The sequence below is a fragment of the Vanacampus margaritifer genome, chromosome 3, assembly GCF_051991255.1.
Source record: "Vanacampus margaritifer isolate UIUO_Vmar chromosome 3, RoL_Vmar_1.0, whole genome shotgun sequence".
Lineage (NCBI taxonomy): Eukaryota > Metazoa > Chordata > Actinopteri > Syngnathiformes > Syngnathidae > Vanacampus > Vanacampus margaritifer.
This window is the reverse complement of record NC_135434.1, coordinates 21,054,004-21,072,421: the sequence shown is the minus strand read 5'-3', so window position 1 is coordinate 21,072,421 and position 18,418 is coordinate 21,054,004.

The window sequence follows — 18,418 nt, the reverse complement described above, 5'->3', positions numbered from 1 at the left end:
TCACTTCCCCATTTGTGGTTGAATTGACATCAAGTAACTGAAAACCAATCTTACCTTTTGCCTGCAGGGCTGCCAGTAATTAGAATGACAAATGCATTGTTCACCTTCAGCCATGAAGTGTAAAACAGAAAGGGCTTTACTGGAATGAAATCCCCAGTGAATGAGGAATGAATCAAGTTTGAGTGAGCTGATGTTGTGGGAGGACCAAAGCAAAAGATTAATTTACTTGCTAGTATATAAAACAGACACAAGCAGAGGCTGATAGTGACTGAAATATCAAAGCCAGTTGTCTGCTGGGTAGGCTGGGAAGTGGCTCTGGCTGCTGTTTGATCCATCGCACTAAAAGCTTTGGAAGAAGCCTCTAGGTGCTAGGCAGAAGCGAAGTGAGGTGGAGAATACATCCTATCTTTCTCCCTCACTGTCAGTTTATCTCCTTCTCTACTTTTCAACATGTACAAATTGTGAGAACTGCTTTAGGCACAGCGGCAAAGTAAGCATCTCTGAGGCAGCACACGCAAGTGTATTCTGAACAGAACGCTCCTCTCGAACTCTATTTTGGCTTACGTTAATAAAAGTTTGAAAGCAGCAGTGTGCTGAAGAAAGTGGATAGAAAGATTAACCATCCTTGGAGGTGAAGGGGATCACAAAAAACAGGCAAATCAGTGTGCGGAACCTGCACCAGAATCACCAAATGAAGAAATAAATTGAGTTGTCTGCTGCTCTCTATTTTGCACATTTTCTGTATCCGAGTAGCTAGAAATCTTCCAGTCTTTCAAGAAAGCTGACTCATTGTGGATTTTTGTGTCCATTTTAGCTGCTAGTCTTGAGTAGGGACAGGTATTGTTTTATCGATACTACAACTCTTAACTGCTTATCGATCCGGCACCTTAACGGTATTCTTATCGGTATGTCAATAAATTAGCATGTCTTGCAACTGCAACAGCAATAATGTAAAATAAATATAAACAAAGGTTTACAGAAAAATAGACGTTTTGAACAAATTATGATGTTAAATGTATAAACAATTTGGTGCAAAAGGAACATGGTTACCGTGCAGGGCGTGCGGTCAGAACTGCAAGAGTCACGCGCCTGAGCTACTTGTTATTTCTGTCGTCCAATGAAAAGCCTTGGAGGGTGGGGATGATGGAACTCCTGCATTCTTCTTCAGACATGACTAATCAACCCACGACAAACTACTTAGGCCTGGACAGTGAGACTCTGGTTGTGTCCGAATGTGCACACTACTGCCTATATAGGGCGCTTCTCAGGGCTCATACCATTTTGTAGGGATGTCCGAATGCTTTTTTTTTAATGCTTTATTGAACAAACTGTTGCACACTACCATCAAACATCATCAAATCAATCAAAACTAATGAACAAACAAACAAGTATGGAATGAGACGTCTTGTCTCCAATCATGATCTATATTTTATTGAAGTTAAAAACAATGATACAGATGTAAAAAAAAATAACATTCATATAATAAATTAAAAATAAATGTGATTAATTTTTCCAAGACCGTTAAGAGAACTGTTAAGGGTGGAGCTTATCGATGCACCCATTTTTTATCAATTCAGCCCTGGGGTCAGTTTAATACCGGGGCTCGGTACCCATCCCTAATCTTGAGGCAAGGACTACATGGATTTTACATTTACATAAATTTTGTTGACTTTTCTTTGCTTTTAATTAGTCAGATTTAATGAAACCTATTAATACCCTGTAGCTTTGTGGTAAAGGAACGTTAAAAAACCCTCAAGAGCTTTACAGTCCCTGAGTATAGACTGAACATGAACACACAAAAACACACACTATATCCATAATCGCTTGAATCAAGGAAGTCCTGTGAAAGGTTTTGGACATATAAAGCCTCCCCGGAGAGCCTTAGCTCTGAAAACCTCATCAGGCTGCAACAGAGAGTAACTCTGTTTCTGTTTCTCTCCTCGTCATTTCCTCCCACAAGGGACCTCCATGAGATTACATACAGATCAGATGAGAAGCAGCAAACTCACTGTACATAAACAGAGACATTGTACACAGTAAATTCTGTAGAGTAAATTTGACTCTATTTAGAGTAAATTTGACTCTATTTAGAGGGACCAAATACTGTAGACTCAGTTTTAGAGTACCAGTAGGCTAAGATTTACACTAGGAAGAGAGTAAAATAAAAAATTTAAACTCACGACATTCAGCCTGAGCAAAAGAGACTAAGACATTGTTTTCTTGGAGAGGAAGATTCCATGGAATCATGGAATCAGCTGCAGCTGGCATGAGCAATATACTAACATCCAGCAGGAGCTGCGTGGCTCAGAGAGTAGATTGTCTGTCTCCCAAGCTGAAGGTTGAGTTCATTCCTCCACCCTTGAGTCACTTTATTTGTTATTTTTTTTCCCAATTCTTTATTTTACTCTCTTCCCAGTGTAAATATTACTCAAAAACTGAGTCTATTTGGCCCCACTCTAAATAGAGTCAAATTTACTCTACAGAATTTACTGTGTTAGGAGTGTGTGCCACCACCTTGGTTTCATGCTTGAAGAAGTGCAACTGGCATCTATTTTTGCTTATATTATTACATCACCAAAGAGATTATGTTTTTCATTGGTATGGTTTTGTTATTTACTTGTATAGTTTGTACAGTAAGTGTGCAGTTTTTGGGCAAGGTCTGGGGTTTTATTTATTTGTATGTCTGTATAATTTTTACGCCATCCTTATTCATTAACATTAAATTTATTTTAGTACTTAAGTGGGTTTTATTTGTATGTTTTACTGTAGATTTAAACCCCTAAGTAAAGCAATAAATTAAAGTACGGGGTGCATATTTTGTCCTTATTTAAAAATGGCATTTTGGTCATACATCTGGTTAAGAAGTTTGCAGTCCTATGTGAGCCCCCCCAGTAGCGCTAAGTAAAAGTTGTGGCCTCCTCCATTGTTTAAATTGCCCATCCCTTGTATAGTGTACGAGGATTGTGGTTCTTGACCTTGCTCGATGTGTTAAGTGCCTTGGGGATAACTTTTGTTGTGAATTGGCGCTGTATAAATAAAATGGACTTGACTCACATAAAGAAGCCCATTGCCACTGAGTAGCTTACTGATAGTCATCAATTTAAAGAAGGGAGGAAACGAGAAGAGGTGAATAAGGAAACTGGCAATTCCAAAGTAGCAAGGTGTCAATAATTGAAGACATAGGGTTGTAAATCTAAGTGCCTTCAGATATTCCTAACCGCTTGGGTGCAAAGTTTAATCAAACAAATTGGCTCCAGAGCTGCGAGGACGAGGGAGCTGAATTTATTGGCAGCCATCGCACAAGCTGTGGGCTTTTTATTGCAGGCATCATTCAGAGCGAAATTAGCAGTGTGACCAGCTATTTTAACGAAATAACTTGAGCACAGAAATTGATGTGGCTAAATGTCATGTTAAATGTCACGATAATAAAGCGGTTGTTTCTTAGAATTACTGTTCGCCACTCGGTTACCTCCTCTAGACTCTTTTCATCCTTCTCCTTCACTGTCATTGCTGAGCAGTTTAAGTGAAATTTACAGTTGAACCTTGGACTTTGAACGTCTCGGAACTCGTACAATTCGGACATCAACCAAAAAATCTGAGTAAAAAAATGTCTCGGAGTTTGAACTCATTTTCGGAGTTCAAACACCCAAGCAAAGCAAGCTAAGCCGAACATACCTTGAAAAGGGGTAGCCGAGTAAAGCCGAGCGAAGCCGAGTAATGCCGAATGCTCACGTTGCGGTAGTCTGATCGTGAATACTCCCGAAGGTGCCCAATGTAAAATACACAAACTCAGCACTGAACTAAAGCTAGCAAGAAATTGCAAGTTAATGGGCAAAAACATTTTATAAAATAAATTAAGACAGAGTTCTATCTATCTGATTCAATTTTTTATTTTTTTGGAAAAACAATCAGATTTGGGACTTTTGTGATCTGTTGCACCACTAGTTGTTTGGGTACAAAAACTATGAGGTCGTCAACAAAAAAATAATTGCAGTATGTCCAAAATCCAGATCACAGTCCAGATCACTGACAGAGAGGCAACAACTTCAAACTTCGTTCAACATCTGAAGTTGCACAAAGAACAGTAAGGTAAGCTAAAGTCAGTTGTTTATCGGCTAATTATCGTTGCTAGATGCGTAGTTAATGAGACTGTAAGCTCACTGGTAACACAATCTGTTGCACCACTCTGGGTTCACTCTCTGAGTCCCTGACTCCTATTTTGATAGTCACTCGAAATAGTATAATCTACAATGTTGTTAATAATGACTCGAAAGGACCTGAATCTCAAAGTGTAGGACTTGTGAATCGCTTGAGACTTGTCAGTCTTGACTCGGGACTTGACTCGGGACTTGAGGGCAAAGACTTGAGAATTACTTGTGACTTGCAAAACAATGACTTACTCCCACCTCTCACCATGAGGGTCCTTTGAGTTGTGCTTTGCCTAGTTCTTCACTAGGACCTTTTTGCTAGGGGCATAAAGTCCCAGGCAGCTCATTGGGAACACACACAAACCCCTGCACGATGATAAGGTGACAGCTCAGGAAGGAGTAACTAAGTAATTTGCAAAATAACATTAAAAAAAATAAATAATAATTAATGAAAAAATTTCATTAAAAACAAAATTAATTAAAATAAAAATTTTAAAAATTACATTTGCAATAGCAAGGATTCAAACCCCCAACCTCAGAACTGTAAGGCAGATGCACACATCTCAGCTGCCATGTCACCTTCTCTTTAGTCTTGTTCACTAATTAGACATGCTGAAAGGGCTCTAGACTAACTTCTGCAACATGTCAAATGCGCTTTAAAATTCATTTTGGCGGGTGGTCATAAATATTTACTAGCCAATTTGGCTGGTAGTGCGAGAGGCATAGATGTTTTTCGCAAAACCCGGAAGTTAAGTGATCGTTGTGTCGTTTACAGCGACTGAACAATGCCGTGGGCGAAAAATAAATGCCCCTGTATCGTACTGAAATGCTTTTCCTGCGTTTTAAACTGAACTGTATTAAAGCAGCCTTACATGTCATTTCATTTGTTTCCCTGCGACACGTAATTAAAACAGAAGTGGATTCGAGCGATTCTGTGGGATTAAAGACCACATTATATTATCAGGAAAGGGCAGCATGCAAGTCTACAGTAGCATTTCACCTCAGAGGATTTCATGTTGGGGCTAAAATGTCAGATGCCCGAAACCCAAGGCTGTTCCAAGACTTTTCCCTTGTATTAACTTTATGCCGCCTCGTACAAGGGAATCTATTTTTGTTTTTGATGGATGCTGATACAAGCAAACAAGCCCTCACCGGAAACTTGGTCAGTCTGGGATTATGACAAACGTACAAAAACACAAACACAAACACACATCACATGCTGCCATCATCATCATCATCAATGAAAACAGACTATACCTAAATAAGGTCCTCTATACTAAGGTTCTCTAACTTTAATTATAAAGCACCTTTCATACATTAAAATGCAACTCAAGGTGCTGAACAATTAAAACATCCATAGTACAATAAAAAGATAACTCATCCTTCCCCCAACATCACCATGATCATACCCAAAAACACACACACACACACGCACACACAAACCACAACATGGCAGGGCACAGAAAAACCCTGTGAGGAAAGGCACCCAGGAGGAGCTGATCCACACTAAGAGATATGACGGCCAACCACCACGAGAGCAATGTCATCCCAGAGACCGCCGGCCCAGATTGACCGCGGCTCGCCCCACACAAAGTGAAGCGCGCCACAGTCAGCCCGGGCCAAGAGGCCCCTCGGGACGACCGCCCACCTGCAGGAGAATACCAGCCATCCCCCCCAGTGCGGAGGCTCCCCCATGAGGAAACACTGGAGCTAAAAACATAGTAACAACTAAATAAAACAGTTAAACACTAGAAGAAAACAGAATAAAAAGCTAAAAGACAATATAATTAAAAAGAAAGAAAGAAAGAAATGGGGTAAAAAAAAAATCATTTAAATGCTAAACTAGAAAAGTGTGTCTTGAGCCTCCTCTTAAAAACATCAATAGTCTCTGCGGACCTGATGCCCTTTGGCAGGCTATTCCATAGGTGAGAACCATAGTGGCTGAATGCAGCTTCACCGTGTGTTTTGGTCCTCACCCTAGGAACAATTAAAATGCCGTTGCCAGAGGACCTCAGGAGCCACGAGGGGTGATACGGCAAAAGCATAAACAAGATGGCCCAAGCCCGTTAAGACATGTAAAAACTAATAAAAGCACCTTAAAATCAATCCTGAAGCACACGGGGAGCCAATGCAGCGATTTTAAAACTGGTGCAATGTGCTCCCGCCCTCTAGTCCGCGTCCCCACACGTGCAGTTGAATTCTGAAGTAGCTGTAGACTTGAAATATTCTTTTTGGGAAGACTAGAGAGCAGGGCATTACAGCAATCTAAGTGACAGGAAATAAAAGCATGCATCAGCACGTCCGTGTTGGCCTGCGAGAGAAACGGGTGGACTTTGGCAATATTCATTAGATGGTAAAAAAACAATCTTGGCTACATTTTTAATAAGAGGAATAAAACTAAGTAAGCTCAGAGTCAAAAATGACGGCCAAGTTCTTCACACATTGTGAGGGTTTAAAATCATGTAGTTTTGGTAAAAGTTTATCTCTCTGACCTTCAGGACCAATGACTAAAACCTCTGTTTTGTTCTGGTTGAGCTGAAGGAAATTTTCTGCCATCCGTGACTGAATATCTAAAATACAATTTAAAAGGGTATCAACAGGCCCCAAATAGGCCAACAGAGTTAGCGGTTACCTTCGTACCTTTTGACAGACTGTGGGGGAGCTCATACGTGGCTTGATTAAAAAATAATAAAACACGACCAATCGTAAACAACAACAAAAACGATCTTATTGCTATTTTAAGAGATTGAGGTAAGCCTAAATTAGAGTCGTATGTCCATTTCAACCTCTGAAATATAAAAACAATTGCTACAGTATTTTCGATTATATTGGCATTCAGCCTTTCTACCCATAGACGCTCACTATAAAAATCTTAACTCTTTGATTGCCAAAAACGTTAAATAACGTTTAGTAAAATCCTACGGAGGAGCGCCAAAGACGTTAAAAGACGTTCACCAAGTTTTTTTGTTTTTTTGGGGGGGGGAACGGGTGGAGGAAAGCCTTGGCCAGCTGTGCTGAAAGTATCAAGCAGATCTAGTTAGTATAATGACTATTTTTGGCCCCTAGATGGCAGCGATGACTCTCTTTGGACAAGGTCGGGTAGGCGTCAGTAGTAGAAGACGTGAGGCGGAGCTAGAGTGTTGACTCAACACTGTTGAGGGGACAATGGCTGAGAAAGTGAAAATGGTGACCGGTGGCAAGCAGCTCACGCTTGATCGGTTTTTTCAAAGAAGAGAAGCATCAACCAGTGCTAAAGAGCACATTGATGACGACGATGATGATGATGGTGACTCCGAGGTTGACACCGAAGTTGGAAGCGTTGACGCGGCGGCTATGATCACGTCATAAAGCCTCACCGGCTAGCGATGCTAACGCCGGAAAACGCGGAGCACAACCGAGCACTTCTGCTCAAGCGGACGTTCAAGCGGACGTTCAAGCGGACGTTCAATCGGACGACGAAGAGTGCCCCGAGTACAATGCATATTCATCGGAGGAGTGGGTACAGTCTGATCACGGAGAAGACAGTGGTTATGGACTACGATGCCACCATGAATGGAGCGGATAAGATGGATCAGAACATCTCTTACCACCCGGTATAGGAACTGAAGGACACGAGGAAGCCAGACGTAACACCACCGTAACGTCACCGTATCATGATCCTGAGAGTAGACTTGATGGCAACATGGCCAAACACACACTGCAGTATATACTTGCTATTCCCCGGAAAAAAAATCCAGCAAAAAAGTGTAGCGTCTGCAATCGCAGTGAAACTAATCTGTTGTGCAAATCCTTTTGTGTCTCCTTGCACGCAGGGGAGTGTTACAAAAAGAAAAACTGTATTTGAAACATCCACACAATTATAAATAGTACCACGGTTGCACACATTTGTAAATAGTTTGCCAAATTGTTTTGTCAAATTGTTACACTGTTGAATGTAAATAAACATATTTTGCTATCAAAAACACTTTTTCATTGTTGGTGGTAGTGTTTTACAGAAGTAAAGCACTGTTTAGGTGTTTGTGGCATCATTCATGGAAAAAAAAAAGGTGTCAAATTCACTAGAGTGCATGAAATAATATTGTTTCACAAAAAGCTTGATTTCTCCGTATTTTGTTTCAAAACAGAGCATTTGGGTGAAACTAACCATTTTCTATTGTTGATTACTGAAAGATTTCTGATGAAAGATGACAGTCCAATCTTTCATTTGGTAGTATGTGCGTTTCCATAGTCCAAACACAAAATTTTCTGTGGACCTTGAAAGATCAGTCAAAATGCTTAAATAAGCTGGCACCCACGGCATCCCTTTTCTGAAAACGTCTGGCAGTCAAAGAGTTAACATGTTAACTATGACCAATCGCCACCAAAATTGACATTCACGTCTCCAACTTAGGCCCACATCAATTATAGCAATTCTGCCATAGACATATTGTTGTTCAATTCAATTCAATTAATTTCATTCATTTGTAAAATTAAAAAAAAACTATATAAAGCAATATTGAAATTCAAAGTAAAGTAAAATAAATGAAAGGAGACAGAAAGAAGTAAAGTTTGTTTTGTCTGCCTCTGATCAAGACAAAAAAACAAAAAACAAACAAAATGAATGACAGCGAGCGGTCAAGACGCTTTCAGTATAACGATTCTACAAAATATTCAATTATTCAAAAATTCAAAACAATTCAACTTTGTGTCCTTGTGCTATATATATTTTTGCAATAATTGTGCTTTTTTAAAAAAAAAAAAATACAAATAGATTAAAAAGATTTTGTTTTTCAATCCAAATTATTCCGCAGACTGACACCTTGAGTTGAAATACATCTTTCTTTTTGTTTTTTTCTATGTTTAGGTTTAGGGAAAAAATGTCTGTTCCTCTTAATTTGTACTCACTTTCCCTTTTTATATATTTGGTTTGTATATTAACTAGTACATTTCATGATGGGCTTTATACAATATTTTAAGGCAGTTAAACTCCATCAATTCATTACATTTTTAGTTGTATAAATAATGGGTTAGTGTGGTCTCTGTATCCACAACCGCAAACAACACAAATAGCATGTTTCTGTAAAAGAAAGATGGATTCAGTGTAGGTTTTGGCTGCACACCCCCACACTTCAATGCAATAGATCAGGTATGGAACAACCAATTAATTATATAACAATAACAAAGCATTCTTGTTCAATGATTCTTTGACCTTGTGTAGCACGGCTACGGTTTGTGACACCTTAGATTTGACATAGTTTACATGCGCTTTCCATATTAAATGTTTATGAATAACGATACCTAGAAACTTTCATTAGTCCTTTCTATTTCTATGTCTTGTTGTTACTTTATGCTTAAGGGCTCTTTTCTTCAAAAAGAAAAAAATCAGGGAAAATTTTCACTGGGGGGAAAAAAAATGACTGGTGGAAATTGTGTTTGGCTAGTAACTTTAGAGAGTCACCAGCCACGTTAGCTGGTCATCAAAAACGTAAATTCAGAGCCCTGCATGTTGATGTGTCAGTTTTTAACAAAGTGCTCAGTTGTTTTACAAAGACCAAAATGCAATGCACCACACTCCATAATGCTCTTTGCCATTGTACATACACAGTTGGCACACTTTATCTCAGTGTGAATGTAGCCAAACAACTGAAAGACGCTTTGAGAATAACAAACAAAGTGACTACCAAATCAACAATGGGCAGATTGAAAGTTAAACCGCCATAAAAATGAGTGTGTATTGAAAAAGAGCGAGAGGCTATGAGGATCGTTATACAGAGCTTCTTGTAAAGCTCCCCTGGCTTTCACAAGGCTCTTGATTAGCAAACAGCAGCCCAGAGATAAAACACACTCATAGGCGCGGGCTGAATTTGCATGTTAAGAGACTCAGAGCTTTCTTTTCCAGACAAATAAAAGGAACATGATACTTTCTATGCCACTTTTTCAATGCTACTTTATTGTTTATTGGCCCTTTTGAGTCAACTTATTAATACAAGATATTTATATTGAAGAAGAAGATGATGACTTCATTGATCAAACAGCCGGGAAATTCAATGGTAACAAATTATGACGAGAACAAGTATGAGTGAAATAACCTAAGTGATAGGGGAAACTATTTCATTTACAAATAGCATCAAGCTGGAAAAAAAGACAATCAGCATTGTGTAAGATGTATTTCACATTATGATTTTGATGTACAGAGAATATTGCACATAAGTGGCATTTGCAAGTGTTTTGTGTGTGTGTGTGTGTGTGTGTTTATTCCCTATTTCTTTGTTACTTTGAATCATGCTTTTTTTACTTTGTTAATTTTGTGTAATATAGTGCTCTAACACAGTGATTCTCAATTGGTGGGTTGGGACCCAAAAGTGGGTCGCAGAGCTATTGTGGGTTGTTCATGGACAGTTTGTAAAAAAAATTCATGTATCTGTATGCTGGTTTATCGCCCCCCAGGTACAATACAAAGATGTACCAACTTCCCACATGGAACATATTAGGCAAGAGAGAGGAAATGTTACTAATTTGTGCTGCTAACTCTGTAAACAAACATAGTGCAGCTCAGCCTTTAGCAATAGGGCAATGGGTTTGGCAAGTCAAATTCATTTGAAATGGTGTTTAAAAATATACCATATTGTACTTGCATTTTTACATGATATTTTCAAACAATTTTCTAAAAATGGTTCTTAACTTCCGTAGAAGTGGATTGCAAATCTGCATCAACAGGAAGATGTGGGTTCCAGGGTGACAACATTTGAGAACCAATGATGGAAAAGGTTAAGTACAGAAACAAGATCCTGACTAAAAGTCTTTACATGAATCATTTGCTTTGTTATGTAATTAGCCAAGATATCTGACTTAAAATGAGCTTTTTTTTAATATATTGTAGCCACTTGACTGTGGTAGCCCTACATAGCCTTTATCATGTTGCGTACCACTGAACCAACCACTGTTTTTTATTTTTATGATTATGTTTATATTTATCTAAGTGGGTATGGATCGGCTCAAATATATTACACGTAAATACATATACAGACGCTCCCCACCTTACGAACGAGTTACGTTCCGGACGATCGTTCGGAAGGTGAATTTGTTCGTAAGTTGCTTCAGTGCTATATTTTGTATTATAATTTATGTTTAAAGCCTATATAAGTATATTGAAGGTTTATATAAGTATGTTTAAGGCTTGTACAAGTAACCTGCATTGGTTTGTACTGAAAAAAACTTAATAAAATGGAGAGAATACGTACAGTACTGTACTGTACTACGTATGTTAGAGAGAGAGAGCGAGACACACACACACAGTACAGTATGTACATGTACGTAATAAGATAAATAAAATGAAGTTGAACTTACTTTTGGAAGATGTACTCGATGCTTAAGGAGATGATGGAGGAGGAGGAAGAGGAGGATTTTATATCATGAGAGATTCTTCGTCGTCGCTGCAATCGGCTTCAAAAGTTAATTCCTGCTTCATGGGGACCGGCGTTTCTTCCTCCTCTTCCTCGCCACGTTGCTCAGCCTCCAATGAGCTCTCACAGCGTCAATCGTCGGTATTAGCGGCGGAAAGAAGCACTACGCGCAATACAAAATCTAACTTACAGCATTTCTTTCCGAACATTTTTCGACATACTGTATGCGCAGAAATGTTCGTATGTACCGTTGTTCGTAACTCGAATGTTCGTAAGTAGGGGAGCGTCTGTACAGTAATAATAATAAATATATGATAAGCACATCCTAAATCAGCCCATCTGTAAATGATTGTCAGCATTCCACATTTAACAAACAGCTGTTGGCTTTGAAGCAAGGATCTGCACACGGATGCTTCAACTAATCAACATAACACAGGGCCAGCTGATAGCGTGTAGAGTCAGAGCACAAGATTGAAAAAGGAAGAAAGCCTGATCAAATGAGGCAGCAACAGAGAATCAGGGAGGAAGAGGAGAGTGTTTGGTTGTCAGGTAGGGAAGATATGTAAGGCAGCTCTGTGGAGTGAGCAGGTTAATTTTTCATGCCGTGGTTTGCAGTGCCCAGACCAGGCAAAGCTTATATGGCTGGCTGCAGCTTCCCGAGAGAGCACTTGTTGTTTGAGGCCCCTGGGCAGGTTTCTTGTCGAGTCTCTCCATAAATTGCTACCATACAAGTGAATTACTCCATGATGTGTCAAGGAGACAGCCAACAGCCCTATAGGCATCAAGCCACACACTTATTTTCTTTTCCCCTCATAGTAATTCTTCAATGACAACAAGTGCACCAACTGAGATATTCAAGTCCAACAGTATGTTTAGCTAAACTAGAGTTGTTTGGTGCTTAAATCTAGTTTCTTACCTTTTGGAGATACGAGCTGCAGTGTGACTGATATTTTGCTTTGACCTGCAGGTGCAGACTTTTCCTTTTTCTTGAATGTTTTTCAAGTTGTAAGTGGAGTTTGTTTTAGGCTGAAATGCAGACATTTTTTGGCAGTACATGGCAAAGCTTTTTTTTCTTTATCTTTTTTTAATCACTCTATCTATATCCTCACTCAGATCGTGTGTAAGCTGTAACGTAACGATTTCTGTCATGTTGGAAAATTTTAAAAACTTAAAATAGAAAAAATTTAGAATTATAATAATTTCTTTGTGGCAGCAGAGAATTGTACTTAGACAATCTGATACACCGTTAAGAGAATCCAGTTCTCACTGAGCATACATGGGTTCTCTCCATGTACTCCATCTTCCTCCGACATTACAAAAACATGAATGTTACCTTAAAGATTCTACATCAGTGGCCTTAAATTGGCGGCCCCCCCTTGCCCTATCTGGCTAGCCGGCCACCTACTTGTGGCCCTAAACTCTTAGAGCCTTTTCCCGGATCACCTGATCGGGCATTTGTAGAGTAGCATTATGGCCGTAAGCCACACTACACTTTGTACCGCGTATGAAAGTTTTCCTTCACTATGTGTTTTGATTGGGTCAGCACATGTTGTCTGGGACTTGTTTCCATGCCAACGATACACAGACACCCGCTCGCTGACTGTTGTTTTTGTCAATGATCACGTTGATAAAATGATTTTGTTGACGCCCCCTTTTTTTCCCGTGACAACATGACATCAACGAGCAAAACATGGCATTTTGATGAGTAAATCATGATGAGACGGTTGGGAGTTTACTTTGACAAGAGTAAACGAAAATGTTAGTGGGTGTACCGTCAGACATTGAAAAGGCTTGCTCACCCCGCCAATGTTAAAAATAGAGCTGGAATGTCTGTTAACTGGAATTGAGAGGCTGTGTTGGGCGGAGTTACAGTTTATTCCAAACCTGTGTGTGCATACTTATGTGTTGTTGTTCACAGTAGCGCTGTACTGTTCTGGTAATGTAGTACTGTATTCTAAGGGTGGGAATCTTTGAATGTCTCACGATTCGATTTGATTCCGATTTTTGGGCCTGCGATTCCATTCAGAATCGATTTTCGATTAAGAAAGATTTTTGATTCAAAATGATTTGATTGACAATGATTTTTACTTCAATCTATAGATGTGCAAGGAATTGTAATGATCTACTCCTAATGCTAATTAGCGCGCTACTCGCGGCACTTTTATCACTCAAAAGAACGGCTACACACTGCAAAAAAACAACTTTCATTGGAATAACTTGATTTTGACTTTTTCCTTCTATTCGCTAATGTGGCTACAACTTAACAGTGTATTAGACCACGTGGAACCACACTGCCCCTAAGTGGCCAAATTGGGTACAACATGAACAGCACTCCAAATAAAGGCACACACAGACAAAGGCAAGACAGTATAAAATAACTTAAATAAAATAGATTTTGGGACATTTAAAATTGATTCTGAATTGTACTTATGAGAATCGATTTTTTGGCACACCCCTACTGTATTCTATTAACAAACGTCAATTCCATCACTCATTTTGAATTAAATGCCTACAACACGTTCCAAAAAAGCTGCGACAGGGGCTTGTTTACTAATGTGTTATATCACATTTCTTCCTCTTGATTTTATTTTCCAGATGCTTCAGAGGAGAAAGGGAGGCGGAGGTGATTTATTTATTAATTTTATTGGTCTATGTGGTTCAGTGGTAGAGTGGTCATCTCGCAACCGTGAGGTAGTGGGTTCGATCCCAGGCCATTGAGATCATGTCGAAGTATCCTTGAGCAACATACTGAAGCCCCAGTTGCTTCTGATGCTGCGTCATCAGTAGTTAAATGAGTAGTCAAAATGTAAAGCGCTTTAAGGGCTTTGTACGGTGGAAAAGCGCTGTATAAATGAAGTACATTTATCATATCAGTTTTCCTTAACAACATTAAAACGTTAAACTCCAGAAATTCCCGACGGCCAGTCCCCCTCGGTGCAGATTTCTCCCGAGTCTCTGAATCTTTTGATTATATTGTAGACCAGGGGTGAACAAACTCGGTCCTCAAGGGCCGGAGTCCTGCAGGTTTTGGACGTTTCCCTTCTCTAACACCTGACATATGATCAGCTCATCAGCAAACTCTGCATAAGCCTGATAATGATCCTGTTGATTGGAATCAGCTTGTGTTGGAAAAGGGAAACCTCCAAAACCTGCAGGACTCTGGCCCTCGAGGACCGAGATTGCTCAGCCCTGTTGTAGACCATGGGTGACAAAATCACTAAATTCCTTGCAATTGTATGTATCTTTTTGTGCTTATTTGATAGTTAAGGCCATTTGATTTGTTTAACTAATATGGTAGTCACTTCAATTTAAAGTAATGTGGACCAAAAACTTCTCTCTCCAAACTAGACTGTCACTATAGTTGTATTGAAGATTTCCCATTTGGAACGGCATAATGAGACGAAATAGGATTTGAAGAGACATTTCTTCAAAATTTAGAGGTGAGAACAAGAAAAATATATGCTCTGAAATTGTCATAGCAAGCTTCAAGCAGGATTTGCCACATCTACAACACAACAACAAGAAGCACCAGAGAGCTTACTTTGTGGCGGGGATTTTGGGTAAGCACAAGAAGCCGTTCTCAGATGTGGAAAAAAAGAATGCATGACTGAAGAGATGGACACAATGTTTGAAGGCAAATGAAAAGAGAAAATTCAAGCAAATCCCCTTCTCAGATTAAACAGCAACCAGACCACACTTAAGTTCTCTCTGGTGATATATTTAAGTAGCTGTGTGATGGAATGAAAAATGCAGAACGGATTTTCCTATGTGTGGATAAGTCCACTCACACAACTGATAATGCACAGCTGATGGTGTTTGTGAGGTATTAGGTGAAAATCAGGTGAGTTTGTTGGTCACATCAAAATGTAGCAAAATTGCATTTTATTTTGACATGTATTTTTGTTGTATCCATTGAAAAGGGATATTTTTTAATGACTTTGGTTGGTTTTCATCTCAACTTTTATCCATCCATTTTCTTAACCGCTTGTCCTCACAAGGGTCGCTGGAGCCTATCCCAGCTGACTAAAGGCGGGACACACCCTGGACTGGTTGCCAGCCAATCACAGGGCACACAGATGCGAACAACCATTCACACTCACGATCACACCTATGGAGAATTTGGAGTGTTCAATTAACCTGCCATGCATGTCTTTGGATTGTGGGAGGAAACTGGAGTACCCGGAGAAAACCCACGCAAGCACGGGGAAGCCCGGACTTGATCTCACGTCCTCTGCACTGGGAGGCGGACGTGCTAACCAGTCATCCACCGTGCCGCCCCTCAATTTTACAATTGACGTTTTTTTTTCAGCTATTTGGCTCTTTGCTTTTCATGCTGGTTGCATCTTTAACTCTAATTATAGCCTGCATAAATGATGGTAAATGACAATTCCAAAACTGAGTGCAGACATTCAGCACTGCCTGTGAGCTGAATAATCAATGTAATATGACACACCTGGGCAACAAACACACCTGTCAGTCTCAGTGTTTACTCAAATGATAAATTTGTGTGTTCTAACAAAAAGAGCTTCCAAATAAAAAGCTGAAATACTTGTCACTTGTCTCATATTCATCTTATGATGTCGAAGCCAAGTGTTTTCAGTCTGCAGTAAAAAAAAAAAAAAGAGAACGAAAAAGGAATCAGCTTCACTAAACATAAGAACATTTACTAAACATAAGAACATTTAGGCCTCACAAGTTTCTTACCGTTTAGGCCGTTTGGAGCTTGAAACCGATCACTTTTAAAACCGGGCTCCAGAGTGGAAAGATTTCAAAACGCGCCCCGTACGCGTCCGTTTGGACACCATATGCAGGATTCTTCTCCAGTGATGACGTAATGGTCGCAGCGTGATGACGACGCATTGTCGCAGATTGATGACGTATGCGTCAATTCTCGCGTGACTGCCCGCGAACCGACAGTCTGTCAACAACAATGGCGAATAGCCGTGTCGTAGTCATTTTGCGCAGCCTCCTTCGCTTGCTTATGCTTTTGCAGCAAAATATTTTGCTTCTTTATTCCCACGTTGAACAAGCGGTGTTGTACTTGAATCACCCGCCATTGTCATTTCTCCTGTGTCCGTCTTTTTCATGTTGTTATGATACATGCAAACCCATGTTTGTTCTGTAGACTGCAATAAAGTTAGAAAAAAAAAGTGTTTGTCTTCTTCGCCGATTCTTCTTCTACGCTTTCCGTTAACTCCCTGTGACTGCGCTACAGCGCCACTCCAGACTTGGCATATACATTACAGCCGTCCTCAGCGTCTTCTTTTGGACACACACAAGTCTTGAAATGCTTCTGTGTGTACGAGATTTGCTAGAGGAACGAAGCCGGCTTTGCTTCGGTCTGGAAAACAGGAAACAGTGTTTGTTTATTGAAAAATCAGCGTTAGACGGTAGATTATTGGCACATGCAAAATGTTTCCACCATCCCCTACTAGAGTGGCTCCAACTACCCGAGACAAATTCCTTGTGTGTTTTAAGATTCTGGTAATAATGATGATCTCATCTCAATTTACTCACAGATTTATTTACTGTGTGTGAAATCTGGGACTTTTTTCAACACAAAGCAGATGAATTTGCCAGGAGCCATGTCGTCATCTGTTGTGTGAATGGCAACAGGTAGTTAAATAGTTTATTGTACCTTCTGCCGATACACAGCATGTGCTCTTCTGTCACAGCACTCATTCACTTGCAGATTTGCCTGACTCATAATTGATGTGACAGAACATTGCTGCACTTTTTCATTCAATGTTTATTGGCTATTTTCCAAATGAATATGTGATCCATCTGGTATGTCGATTAGAGGCCAAAGCATTTTTTTTTTGACTTAACCACAATAGGTGGTTCGACAGTGAGAAATTGTGGGTGTGTAATACGGTGTGGAACATTTGACTTTAATGGAGCCTAGCGGAGTTCATGTCAGGTCATGTTTTTCTAAACTGCAATTTTTCATAGTCTTGTGGAAGATTTTTGGTTACTGAACCTCATAATTTATTTGCCGTAGCCATGTTGCAGTTGGCAGACGATACTTTAGTTATTGCCTCACTCAGTTGACCAAAAATCCACAAGTTTACACTACACTTGAAGTGAATTGTGGATTTTTGGCCTTGGTCTGTTACATTCCTGGTGTGGACAAATTGCTGTATACGGCATCCAACTGAATGACTTGTCTTAACAATGTTTTAGTTTAACGTATGTGTTTTGCTGCTGAATTGTCTGTAATGTGAAAGGCTTGTTTGTATATTTTGGTGTGAAATTGAAATAATTTTCTCATCCGTTTCAGATCTCTTGCCTCTCAGTCCCAAGGCAGCACATTATAATTTTGCAACAATTTTTCGTATCTTAACTGTTTCAGCAAAAAGTACATTGACCATGCTGACACAATGAACCCTTACCATGATGGGAGAAGCAACGACAAACTATTTTAGTGTTTGAATATCATACAGTACAAGCATGACAGGCTTCCTCCCCTCAGTTTGCAGCACATTCGAGGCTAAGCGTTTCAAAGCGACTAGAGTTTGAATGGCTGCAATCTGGGAGCTCAGAGTCTCTAGCTATGGATTAAGCTCAAAGCAAATAGTAGCATTGAAAAAAACAGAGGTAATCTCTTCCCTCTCCTCCATGGCCCACTCACTCTACCTGTTCCCCTATTTTTTAATCCCCTTACTGAATTAGTTTTTACAAAGCTGTTCCAAGCAGGGTTTGATTCACAGTGTTTACAGAGGTTAGCGTAACATGAGAATGATCCTGTCTCTGTTTCCCTGAAAGTGCATTTGCTAAAAGATTGATACACAAGTCATGTGGCTATTGTTCTCCAAAGTAACATCATGGGAGATTACAGTACATGTGGGTATTTTGATAAACGTGGCAGATCTTGAACAGGAGCCAGCA